General features: G+C 43.2%; 1 protein-coding gene across 2 annotated transcripts in view; it reads right to left on the minus strand.

Annotated features, from left to right (window-relative positions):
• LOC126295227 (neprilysin-2-like) overlaps nt 1–11,414 on the minus strand; it is a 229,318-nt gene extending 217,904 nt beyond the window's left edge. Inside the window, exon 1 of one of the 2 annotated variants that reach the window (XM_049987574.1) lies at nt 11,319–11,414. The gene's annotated coding sequence lies outside the window, so the exon portion shown is untranslated. Of the gene's footprint in view, nt 1–9,399; nt 9,683–11,318 lie in introns of those variants that run through there. The other variant, XM_049987573.1, reaches the window with a different exon arrangement.
• Nucleotides 11,415–12,050: the final 636 nt, after the last annotated feature.

The raw sequence follows: 12,050 nt of genomic DNA on the forward strand, positions 1-12,050 counted from the left end.
TGTGCAACTCAAAGTGCCTTAGTGCACGTCCTTGATGCAATAAATGAATCTTAGGTAATATAATTTTGTTTTCAAACTACGGGCGATAAATGCAACTTTTCAAAGTACGCCTGTTTCGTTATTACAGCCATGTTTCACAAATGGTTCAAATGGCTCTGAGCACTATGGGACTTAACATCTATGGTCATCAGTCCCCTATATCTTAGAACTACTTAAAACTATATAACCTAAGGACATCACACAACACCCAGTCATCACGAGTCAGAGAAATTCCCTGACCCCGCCGGGAATCGAACCCGGGAACCCATGGTTCACATCCCTTGCCTCCTGGCAGCGGAGGTATACATGGTGTAGTGATAGTGCACTACCCCTAATCAACGTGTTTTGTTTGACAGAACTGGAATCAGTAATCCACTTTCACTAAATGGGCACTTCCCCTGAAACTTCCAGTTCGGTGTATCATAATGGTGTAAACGCATACAGCAGGAAGTCCCACTAAAGATAGGGTTGAAAATGCATACCTTAAGCGCAACGAGAAATTTTTCATCTTTGACAGTGTGAAGAAAATCTCTTCTACAGCAACCTCTTTGCTTTCCATATTTTGGGAAATGGTGATGTGGACCAAAAAAAGAAAAAATGTCCAGTAAACATGTGCTCTAATATGCATACCTTTACAACTATGAGCACGTGCTCGTCTTCGCTACCTGGAAACACAACTCTCATAATGAACAATTGCTCATAACTTTGAAGGTATGCATTTTAGAGTAAATACACTACTGGCCATTAACATTGCTACACCGCGAAGATGACGTGCTACAGACGCGAAATTTAACCGACAGGAAGAAGATACTGTCATATGCAAATGCTTAGCTTTTCAGAGCATTCACACAAGGTTGGCGTCGGTGGCGACACCCACAACGTGCTGACATGAGGAAAGTTTCCAACCGATTTCTCATACACAAAGAGCAGTTGACCGGCGTTGTCTGGTGAAACGTTGTTGTGATGCCTCGTGTAAGGAGGAGAAATGCGTACCATTACGTTTCCGACTTTGATAAAGGTCGGATTGTAGTCTATCCCGATTGCGCTTTATCGTATCGCGACATTGCTGCTCGCGTTGGTCGAGATCCAACAACTGTTAGCAGAATATGGAATCGGTGGGTTCAGGAGGGTAATACGGAACGCCCAACGGCCTCGTATCACTAGCAGTCGAGCTGACAGGCATCTTATCCGCACGGCTGTAACGGATCGTGCAGCCACGTCTCGATACATGGGCTGTACGTGTACGCGCCATCCAAGCTCTGTTTGACTCAATTCCCAGGCGTATGAAGACCGTTATTACGGCCAGTGGTGGTTGATCTGGGTATTGATTTCTCATGATCTATGCACCCAGATTGAGTGAAAATGTAATCACATATCATTTCTAGTATAATCACATATCATTTCTAGTATAATATATTTGTCCAATGAATACCCATTTACCATCTGCATTTCTTCTTAGTTTAACAATTTTAATGGTCAGTAGTGTATTTATTGGACATTTTTTCTTCATTTGGTCCACATCATCACTTCCAAAAATCTGGAAAGCAAAGATCTTGGAGCAGAGGAGATTTGCGTCACAGTATCGAAGATGAAAAATTGCTCTTCGCTCTTAAGGTAACACATTTTCGATCCTGTGTTTACTGAGACTTCTTTGCTTCTAGTATCGTGTACTGTTAAAGACTTTACCTTCAAACCAAGAGGCAGATCTCTGTTTACACAATATCTTGCAGTCTACATCTACATCTACATCTACATCCGTACTCCGCAAGCCACCTGACGGTGTGTGGCGGAGGGTACCCTGAGTACCTCTATCGGTTCTCCCTTCTATTCCAGTCTCGTATTGTACGTGGAAAGAAGGATTGTCGGTATGCTTTTGTGTGGGCTCTAATCTCTCTGATTTTATCCTCATGGTCTCTTCGCGAGATATACGTAGGAGGGAGCAATATACTGCTTGACTCTTCGGTGAAGGTATGTTCTCGAAACTTTAACAAAAGCCCGTACCGAGCTACTGAGCGTCTCTCCTGCAGAGTCTTCCACTGGAGTTTATCTATCATCTCCGTAACGCTTTCGCAATTACTAAATGATCCTGTAACGAAGCGCGCTGCTCTCCGTTGGATCTTCTCTATCTCTTCTATCAACCCTACCTGGTGCGGATCCCACACTGCTGAGCAGTATTCAAGCATTGGGCGAACAAGCGTACTGTAACCTACTTCCTTTGTTGTCGGATTGCATTTCCTTAGGATTCTTCCAATGAATCTCAGTCTGGCATCTGCTTTACCGACGATCAACTTTATATGATCATCCGGTTTGAAACATATATGTATATATGTAATTCATAGAATTATACAATTCTATTCCGATCTTGATGAAATTTTACACACTTAACCTTCAAAGCAAGAGACAGATCTCTGTTTACATAATATTTCGCAATCCGGATTGAAACATAGATGTATGTAAATTGCAAAGTGGAAAGGCTGTTACGAAAAATCTCTAAAACTTCTAGGTCGATTTCCTTGAAATTTCCACAGGATGCCCTAATGAACATTTGGATGGATCTAATCTGTATATTTTTTAATACAGAGAACAAATAAATGAACATATAAAATTTATAAAGGAGAAACGTTCCTACCAAACATCTCGAGAAGTACTTCCCTGATTTATACCGAAGTTCTTGCCCGATTTACATCAAATTCCTAGATTCAGATGAAACTATGATGATAGTTAAGAAAAAGTTAAATGTCTAACAAACTATGTATATCGAGGTACACTGTAATTCCTATCGCGAGATTGAATTACAGCGGTGATACCCGTCTTGGCGATGGTACCATCAGACGGAGGAAACCTAGAGAATCAACAGTAATCTGACAGCTCAAAGTATTTTTTGATTAGCTGCTGTTTTACATACGACATACACCGTACAAGATATTTCACTTCATTTTTCAGAGTAACTTTTAAAATCTAAAACCACTGTGGTATACAAACGCTAGTAAGTAGTGGTTTATAGTATAGGACTGTTGATATTTTTAAAACTATTGGGAATCCGAAATATCGATATTTAAAAATATATAATTATATACTGTTGATATATCGAGAGAAAGGATCGACGTAAAGACATGCCGATGGAAAAAATGTCGATGTACCTGCCTCTAAAAATATCGACTGCTCGTTTTAGAACTTGTAATGGTACTTGAATTATGTAACCATTACGGCAGCTCAACTCAGCCTCTCGATACCAGCAATATTCTAATGTGTTTCTGTAAAGCAGTTGACATATTTCTGAGACAACATTCAGATTTGATTTCATTAATGTAGAGGTAATTTGATACATCGATATGTTTATATTGCAATGATATTATTCTTATGTATATTCTTTCTTTTCTCACTATGATCTTTTACATACTTGTAACTCTAATTTTTGGGCGCGTAAGCGATTGTTAGTTGTTAGAGAGTCGGACCTTGAGAAGGTCAAGTCTTGGACGTCATGTTGGATAGACGTATAACGTAGTCAGATTATAAAATGTGAACTTTAACAGTGAGCAAGATGTTGTCAAGTATGTTTTGTATTGTGAAGTGATGTTTTGTGTGTTACGTGATATTGCAACAGAAGTAATAAAAAAGAAGTGTAACTAAAATTCGGAGTGCTGATTATTTTTTTACATCACCATTGTACTAACTTTGAAAGGTATAATCTTCAAGAATGGTTTGTGAAGAGCATCTATAATTTTTTTGAATATAGCAGAATAAAAACCTAGGCCTCTTTGCATCCGAGCTTGGCATCATCACCAACTAGATTTTCGACGATTGAACCACGATTTTACGACGAGACCAGCGTAGGAAACACGAAAAGATGAGTGCCTAGTTTATTCATTATTACATGAAATGACATTATTAACTGTGCTCTAATGAGACCTGCCACATAATAACTTTTTTGTTGCCCGAAAATGCAGTATTTAGCAGCGTAAGCAACACCACAATCGTTATTAAATTTTGACCTTCGTTGTGGTAGGGTTGTTAGAAGCTGTATATTTAAGTATTGACTTATTGTTAGATATTCTGTACAACAAGATGCCAGCAGCCTGCATATCCCCCTCAGAGTAAGAATTGAAAGGAAAACGACGCACATTCACGCTCGGCGATAGTCTCTTTGCTAACAATGGAAATGCATGTAAGGGACACAATAAAAGGTGTCCGATGGGTTCGTCGTTCGGTTTCGTGATGTATCGGATTTGTTCAGAACACTTACGACGACTTTTCTGTTCTTTTTTTTCATGTCTGCTTGCGACCTAGCAGTTACAGTGTCAAAACCGTGTGGTGAAGCTAAACTTTGCAGTTTCTGTTGGTACCACCGGTTACGTTAGCATTTCCCCTCACACGTTTCCGCCAACCGACAAGACCAGTCTTGTCATTTAGGTTTTTGTTCATCATTTCCAGCAACCTTTTTTTTTTTTTTTTTTTTTTTTTTTTACGAATGCCGAGCCGGCCGCTGTGGCCGGGCGTTTCTGGGCGCTTCAGTCCGGAATCGTGCTGCTGCTACGGTCGCAGGTGCGAACCCTTCCTCGGGCTTGGATGTGTGTGATGTCCTTAGGTTAAGTTAGGTTTAAGTAATTCTAACAAGGGAACCTCCCCATCACACCCCCCTCAGATTTAGTTGACACAGTGGATAGGCCTTGAAAAACTGAACACAGATCAATCGAGAAAACAGGAAGAAGTTGTGTAGAACTATGAAAAAATAAGCAAAATATACTAACTGAGTAGTCCATGCTCAAGATACGTAACATAAAGGAAAATCTGAGCTCAGAATCGCCGTGGTCCCGTGGTTAACGTGAGCAACAGTGGAACGAGAGGTCCTTGGTTCAATTCTCCACGCGAGTGAAAAGTTCAGTTTTTTGTTTTTCAGTTTGTGACAAACTCTTATGTTTTCATCACTTTTTTGGGAGTGATTATCACAGCCACAAGAAAACCTAAATCGGGCAAGGTAGAAGAATCTTTTTAGCCATTCGCCAAGTGTACAAGTTAGGTGAGTCGACAACATATTCCTGTCATCTGACGCGCATGCCGCCACCAGTGTCGTATAGAATATATCAGACGTGTTTTCCGGTGGAGGAATCGGTTGACCTATGACATTGCGGTCAAATGTTTTCGGTTCCCATTTTAGAGTCACATCCTTTCGCCTACTAATCGCACGGTTTTGCGGTGCGGTCGCAAAACACATACACTAAACTTATTACAGTGAACAGAGACGTCAATGAACGGGCAGAGATTAACTTTGCGAAAAGAAAGTAAAATTTTCACTCGAAGGAAGGCTCGAACCAAGTACCTCAGGTTCCGCCGCTGCTAACGCTAACCACGGGACCACGGCGTTCCTGAGCTCACGCTATCCTTGATTCTGCCTATCTTGCGAGTGGACTACTCAGTTTGTATATTTTACTTATTTTTTTCATAGTTCCACACAACTTCTTCCTGTTTTCTCGACTGATCAGTTTTTCAAGGCCTATCCACTGTGCCAACTTATAACTAAATCTGAGGGGGGGGGGGGGGGGGGGTGCGATGGAGAGGTTCCCTTGTAAGTCTAGGGGACTAGTGACCTCAGATGTTAAGTCCCAAACTGCTTAGAACCATTCTGAAGAATGCCGATGTGAAGAAGTAGCACACTAGTTGCGTTAAAAATTTGTTTCAATTGATCTAGTCTGCTGTTTCTTCACATTGGAAGTCTTGTTATTCCATACACACCGCCACCTCCTAGTGCAATATGTGTTTTTCATTGTGCCATCTACACAGGGTGTAAATTAAGTCTGAAAATACTTTCAATTATTTATTGCCCATGAACTGTACAGATGTCATACAAACCCTGAAAATTTTTTCGTGTATAACGCCACAGCTTAGTTTGTTGAGTTGCCGATACTCAGCTCCCGCCCGATGGATCGGCCGTGTTACAGGAGGAGACCGCTGTTTCATGGAATGGTCTCCCCGATCACCAGATCTCACTCCGTGTGACTTTTTTCTGTCGGGGCACGTTAAACATCTGATGTGGGTACCGCCTCTACCACGTGATGTAGCAGAGCTCCGAGAGAGAATACGGGAAGCAACTCCCACAGTCGATGATGCCCTGCAGGGACGGGTATGGCAAGAATTCGATTACCATATTGAAATCTGCCGGGTCACTCATGATTCGCATACGTAATGTAAATGTTTGTAAAAAACTTTCGGTGTATCTCTTCAAAATCCAGCACGTATGACAACTGTACAATGTTTAGTTCTTGTGCAATAAGTTATTGAAAGTGTTACCAGACTTCTTGTACACCCTGTACATGCTCCCGTACAGTCAAAGAGAAAGACTGGAAGTGACGAAAGCTCAAAAAGTAATACGACTCCATCACAGTGTGAAAGTAAAATTGTGTTCTGCTATAATTTCAAAAGAGCAATAAATATTTAGCGAAAACTGCGAAAAAATATAATATACAATAAAAATATCGGCACTAAATATTGCCCATTTCGGTATCGATATATCGGTGAAAAAGCATGGGAGATATATACCATAATTTCTTGGAAGATGTATCGATCATAAGTCGGTCGTAGTTGCTTTTCTGAAAACTTTCATATGATTTTATACGCAGTATATTTCAAGCTAAAATTTATGAAACAAAATTACTTATGGTATATTTTAGTTCCTATGTTATAATCGATAACTACTAGTTATGAATGTGAGGATACAGTTATTTTGCACACATTTGAAATTAAGAAATATTTGCAGATTTAAAATTTCTATTATCGATTGTAGAATCCTGCTGCGTTTGCTATGTTTGTTTCTGGATTAATTTATGAAATAATAAACGAAATTATTGATGTACAAAAGCTAGCAGGAATTCATTTGTTAAGAAAAGCTGTAAAGCCTTTGAAATATTGTTTTCTTCTGCAGACTGAGAGAATCGTAAGCATGCCTCTGATGTGATCGCACGTATTTTTATATAATAAGCGCGAACTACGTAATTTTGGCTTTCTTAATGCGAAATATCAAAAGACTATGATATACTAAAATGTCAGAAAATATATTTACATAAAAAAAACTCTGTAACAACAGTTTTCCAATTATGTAGCTTGAACCAACCATGAAGACCAAATGTGAGATATTCAGCTTCAAGAAATAAACCCCTAAACAATAAGAAATGGAACCATCAGAACATGACAAGCTAAGTAACTTAAAAGTATCTGAGAGGACCGATGATTACTACAGGGTGTTACGAAAAGGTACGGCCAAACTTTCAGGAAACATTCCTCACACACAAATAAAGAAAAGATGTTATGTGGGCATGTGTCCGGAAACGCTTACTTTCCATGTTAGAGCTCATTTTAGTTTCGTACTGTACTTCCTCGATTCACCGCCAGTTGGCCCAGCTGAAGGAAGGTAATGTTGACTTCGGTGCTTGTGTTGACATGCGACTCATTGCTCTACAGTACTAGCATCGAGCACATCAGTACGTAGCATCGACAGGTTAGTGTTCATCACGAACGTGGTTTGGCAGTCAGTGGAATGTTTACAAATGCGGAGTTGGCAGATGCCCATTTGATGTATGGATTAGCACGGGGCAATAGCCGTGGCGCGGTACGTTTATATCGAGACAGATTTCCCGAACGAAGATGTCCCGACAGGAAGACGTTCGAAGCAATTGATCGGCGTCTTAGGGAGCACGGAACATTCCAGCCTACGACTCGCGACTGGGGAAGACATAGAACGACGAGGACACCTGCAATGGACGAGGCAATTCTTCGTGCAGTTTACGGTAACCCTAATGTCAGCGTCAGAGAAGTTGCTGCTGTACAAGGTAACGTTGACCACGTCACTGTATGGAGAGTGCTAGGGAGAACCAGTTGTTTCCGTACCGTGTACAGCGTCTGCAGGCGCTATCAGCAGCTGATTGGCCTCCACGGGTACACTTCTGTGAATGGTTCATCCGACAATGTGTCAATCCTCATTTCGGTGCAAATTTTCTCTTTACGGATGAGGCTTCATTCCGACGTGATCAAATTGTAATTTTTCACAATCGACATGTGTGGGCTGACGAGAATCCGCACGCAATTGTGCAGTCACGTCATCGACACAGATTTCCTGTGAACGTTTGGGCAGGCATTGGTGGTGATGTCTTCATTGGGCCCCATGTTCTTCCACCTACGCTCAATGGAGCATGTAATCAAGATTTCATACGGGATACTCTACATGTGCTGCTAGAACATGTGCCTGTACAAGTATGACACAACATGTGGTTCATGCACGATGGAGCTCCTGCATATTTCAGTCGAAGTGTTCCTACGCTTCTCAACAACAGATTCGGTGACCGATGGATTGGTAGAGGCGGACCAATTCCGTGGCCTCCACGCTCTCCTGACCTCAACCCTCTTGACTTTCATTTATGGGGGCATTTGAAAGCTCTCGTCTACGCAACCCCGGTACCAAATGTAGAGACTCTTCGTGCTTGTATTGTGGACGGCTGTGATACAATACGGCATTCTCCAGGGCTGCATCAGCACATCAGGGATTCCGTGAGACGGAAGGTGGATGCACGTATCCTCGCTAACGGAGGACATTTTGAACATTTCCTGTAAGAAAGTGTTTGAAGTCACGCTGGTACGTTCTGTTGCTGTGTGTTTCAATTCCATGATTAATGTGATTTGAAGAGAGGTAATAAAATGAGCTCTAACATGGAAAGTATGCGTTTCCGGACACATGTCCACGTAATATATTTTCTTTCTTTGTGTGTGAGGAATGTTTCCTGAAAGTTTGACTGTACCTTTTTGCAACACCCTATGTAAACAACTTCGCTCCTCTCAGAATCTTCATAAGGGCTTTGGTTATTAATTACTTGGACTGGAGATTGTTTAATGTGGACAGTAGCTGTTAGTAGGAAGGTGATGGGAGGTTACAAGGCCTAATATAGTAGCAAAATGGCATTTTCCACATGCAGCTTGTATTCGCTAAGAGTATCAACAAGGCATGGGGCCAGTGAGTTTGTGTGGCAGGTATTTCACACTCCGGGACGAAGAATATAACGACAAAAGAGCAATAGAAAATGTTGGTTCAGATCGAGGATTAGTGAAGTGAATCAAAGAGACGCTAGAGAAGTTCATCAACAGTAAGTAACGGAGGAATTCGGCTTAGAGGTCCGTCTAGTGAAGAAAAGTGCGATAAGTGATAAAGAAGATGGTGAACAGTGATTAATAATGAAATGTGGCTCAGATGTGGAGCTGTCGAAATAAGTAAAGAGGGATATAGTGAATGCAGTTAATAGAAGAAAAGACGGAATTAGATTGCCGGTAAAGAGGGAGAGAGGAGATGGCGCAGATAAGGATCTTCGATTCGGTACTTACCGTGAGCTTCGGTGAGGTAGAGATTGTGCGATCCCGCGCGGGTTTGATTTAGCAAACAGCTGGGCAGGAGACACGACACAAACTTCGGCTCGACGCCACTGGCAAGTGTAGGGGAGAGAGTAGTTTCCCCGGACGCTGTCGAACCCCGGACGTCTGCGCGTAAAGCCGCGACCGGCGACTGAGGAAGGCGGCCAGACACGCCAGCACAGAAACACTCGCAGTGTGGCTGACGCAGCGGAGGTGTAGCGGCGCGCCAGCGAGTGTTGACAGCGGTCGCACGTGTGGCGAGAGAAGCGCCAGCCACAGCTAAGCCGCGCAGATAAGATAAAGCGGACACAGCCCGCGGCGCCCACGTCACGGCACGTCACACTGCACGTCTTAAGGCCTGGCCACACAGAATCCGACGTGCCACAATGGACGTCTAAGCGGGAGACGGGGCCCGTCGGCGGCCAGGTACGCCACACAGCCAACGGCCGGCCGCAGCAGCGACTCTCGATGCGTCAGCTGTCACACTGAGGAAGGGGCCGAACCCCATTATTAAGCTTGCATGCGTAGCGCGATTGTCTTGGCGTTAGAAGATTTTGTATCTTCACACACGACACGTTATCTTTATGAGAGTTATTTTTTTTTTTAAGTGCAGAAATGAGTAGTTCGCACTAGCGATATGAAATGGCACCAAGAAGAGAAGATGTTGGGTGCACGACATTAATAGCAAGAGCGAAAGCTTAGGAGAATACCATCGTCTGTGTATTGATCTAGAGTCTGACGAAGATAGGTTCTTGAAATATTTTCGTATGTCGCGAGAATATTTCGAGGAACTGCATCGCCTAATAAAAAGGTAGCACCGAGAAGTGCGCCGGCCGCGGTGGTCTCGCGGTTCTAGGCGCGCAGTCCGGAACCGTGCGACTGCTACGGTCGCAGGTTCGAATCCTGCCTCGGGCATGGAGGTGTGTGATGTCCTTAGGTTAGTTATGTTTAAGTAGTTCTAAGTTCTAGGGGACTAATGACCACCGCAGTTGAGTCCCATAGTGCTCAGAGCCATTTTTGAACCGAGAAGTGCACAACGAACTGGAGAAAGCCAAATGATACAAGCCACAGACTAGCCATTTGTTTGAGTTAACTTTTACTATTTGTGGCCTCTTTGTGCCTCAAACAGAAGTCATATAATTTACTCCATTTCCGTTTTGCTGTATCATATGAAAGGTTCGGCGGAAGAAACTGCTATTATCCCAGAACGTAGTGGAGTGATAAATTTATCTGCAGTGTTTACGAATACAGCAAACGATAGTAACATCTAGATCCGTATGACCCGCTAGACAGAACTTTCTACTTAATAGATTGTTTCTTTTCATTGTATTCATAACTTAGTCATTGAATTTAAACATATCTTTGGTCGTTAACTCATCTGTTCGTTCTATAGGCATAATTTATTTTAGTCTTTTCCAGATACTTGACTACAGGTGACAGTCACCAGACCATAGCTTTTTCTTTTCGGTTAGGACGTTCAACAGTCTCAGAATCTGTGAAACAAGTGTGCGAGGCAATATGGACTGTTCTACAGCCCAAGTGTTTACCTACTCCTACAACAGAGGTGTGGAAGAAATCTGAAGAAAGATTTGAAGAACTTTGGGGGTGTTCGGACTGCCTTGGAAGCATAGACGGAAAGCGTATCAGGTTAAAATGCCCGAAGGATAGTGGATCCCAGTTCTTCTGTTACAAACAGTTCTTTTAGCTAGTTGTCCTGGCGATCGTTGGTCCATACTACGAGTTTACAGAAGTTGATACTGGAAGTTATGGACGTCACGGCGACAACAGTATTTCTGAGAATTCAGCTTTCTATCAAGAGTATATCGAGGGCAAAAGTATTGTACCTCCAAATCAGGATCGCGTGTATCATACAAAAAGCTGTATTGCCTCACCTCCTCTGTAAGTCTCTCTGTGTGCATACACTACGAGCTGCAAGATAAAAGCCGCCTCACGCCGCCGCCTCCAGTGTGACAGCAGAGCAGCTGAGTGCGCCCACAGAGGCAGGCAGCCGCTCGGGCTTGCGTCCAATCTGTAATCTGCGACAACCCGGCGGCGGCCGGTGCCTCAGAGCCGTAATCTGTGTGACCGCCGCCATACAGTAACGAGCGATTCAACAGCGAGGCCTGCCCGCTGCCGTTCAAGGCCACAGGCCGGACGGCCACGCCGGATTCTGTCTGGCCAGGCCTTTACACGAGTGCCGGCAGCCGAGTAACTACACTCATGGAAATTGAAATAAGAACACCGTGAATTCATTGTCGCAGGAAGGGGAAACTTTATTGACACGTTCCTGGGGTCAGATACATCACATGATCACACTGACAGAACCACAGGCACATAGACACAGGCAACAGAGCATGCACAATGTCGGCACTAGTACAGTGTATATACACCTTTCGCAGCAATGCAGGCTGCTATTCTCCCATGGAGACGATCGTAGAGATACTGGATGTAGTCCTGTGGAACGGCTTGCCATGCCATTTCCACCTGGCGCCTCAGTTGGACCAGCGTTCGTGCTGGACGTGCAGACCGCGTGAGACGACGCTTCATCCAGTCCCAAACATGCTCAATGGGAGACAGATCCGGAGATCTTGCTGGCCATGGTAGTTGGCTTACACCTTCTAGAG

The sequence above is a fragment of the Schistocerca gregaria genome, chromosome 11 (genome assembly GCF_023897955.1).
Source record: "Schistocerca gregaria isolate iqSchGreg1 chromosome 11, iqSchGreg1.2, whole genome shotgun sequence".
Taxonomy (NCBI): Eukaryota; Metazoa; Arthropoda; class Insecta; order Orthoptera; family Acrididae; genus Schistocerca; species Schistocerca gregaria.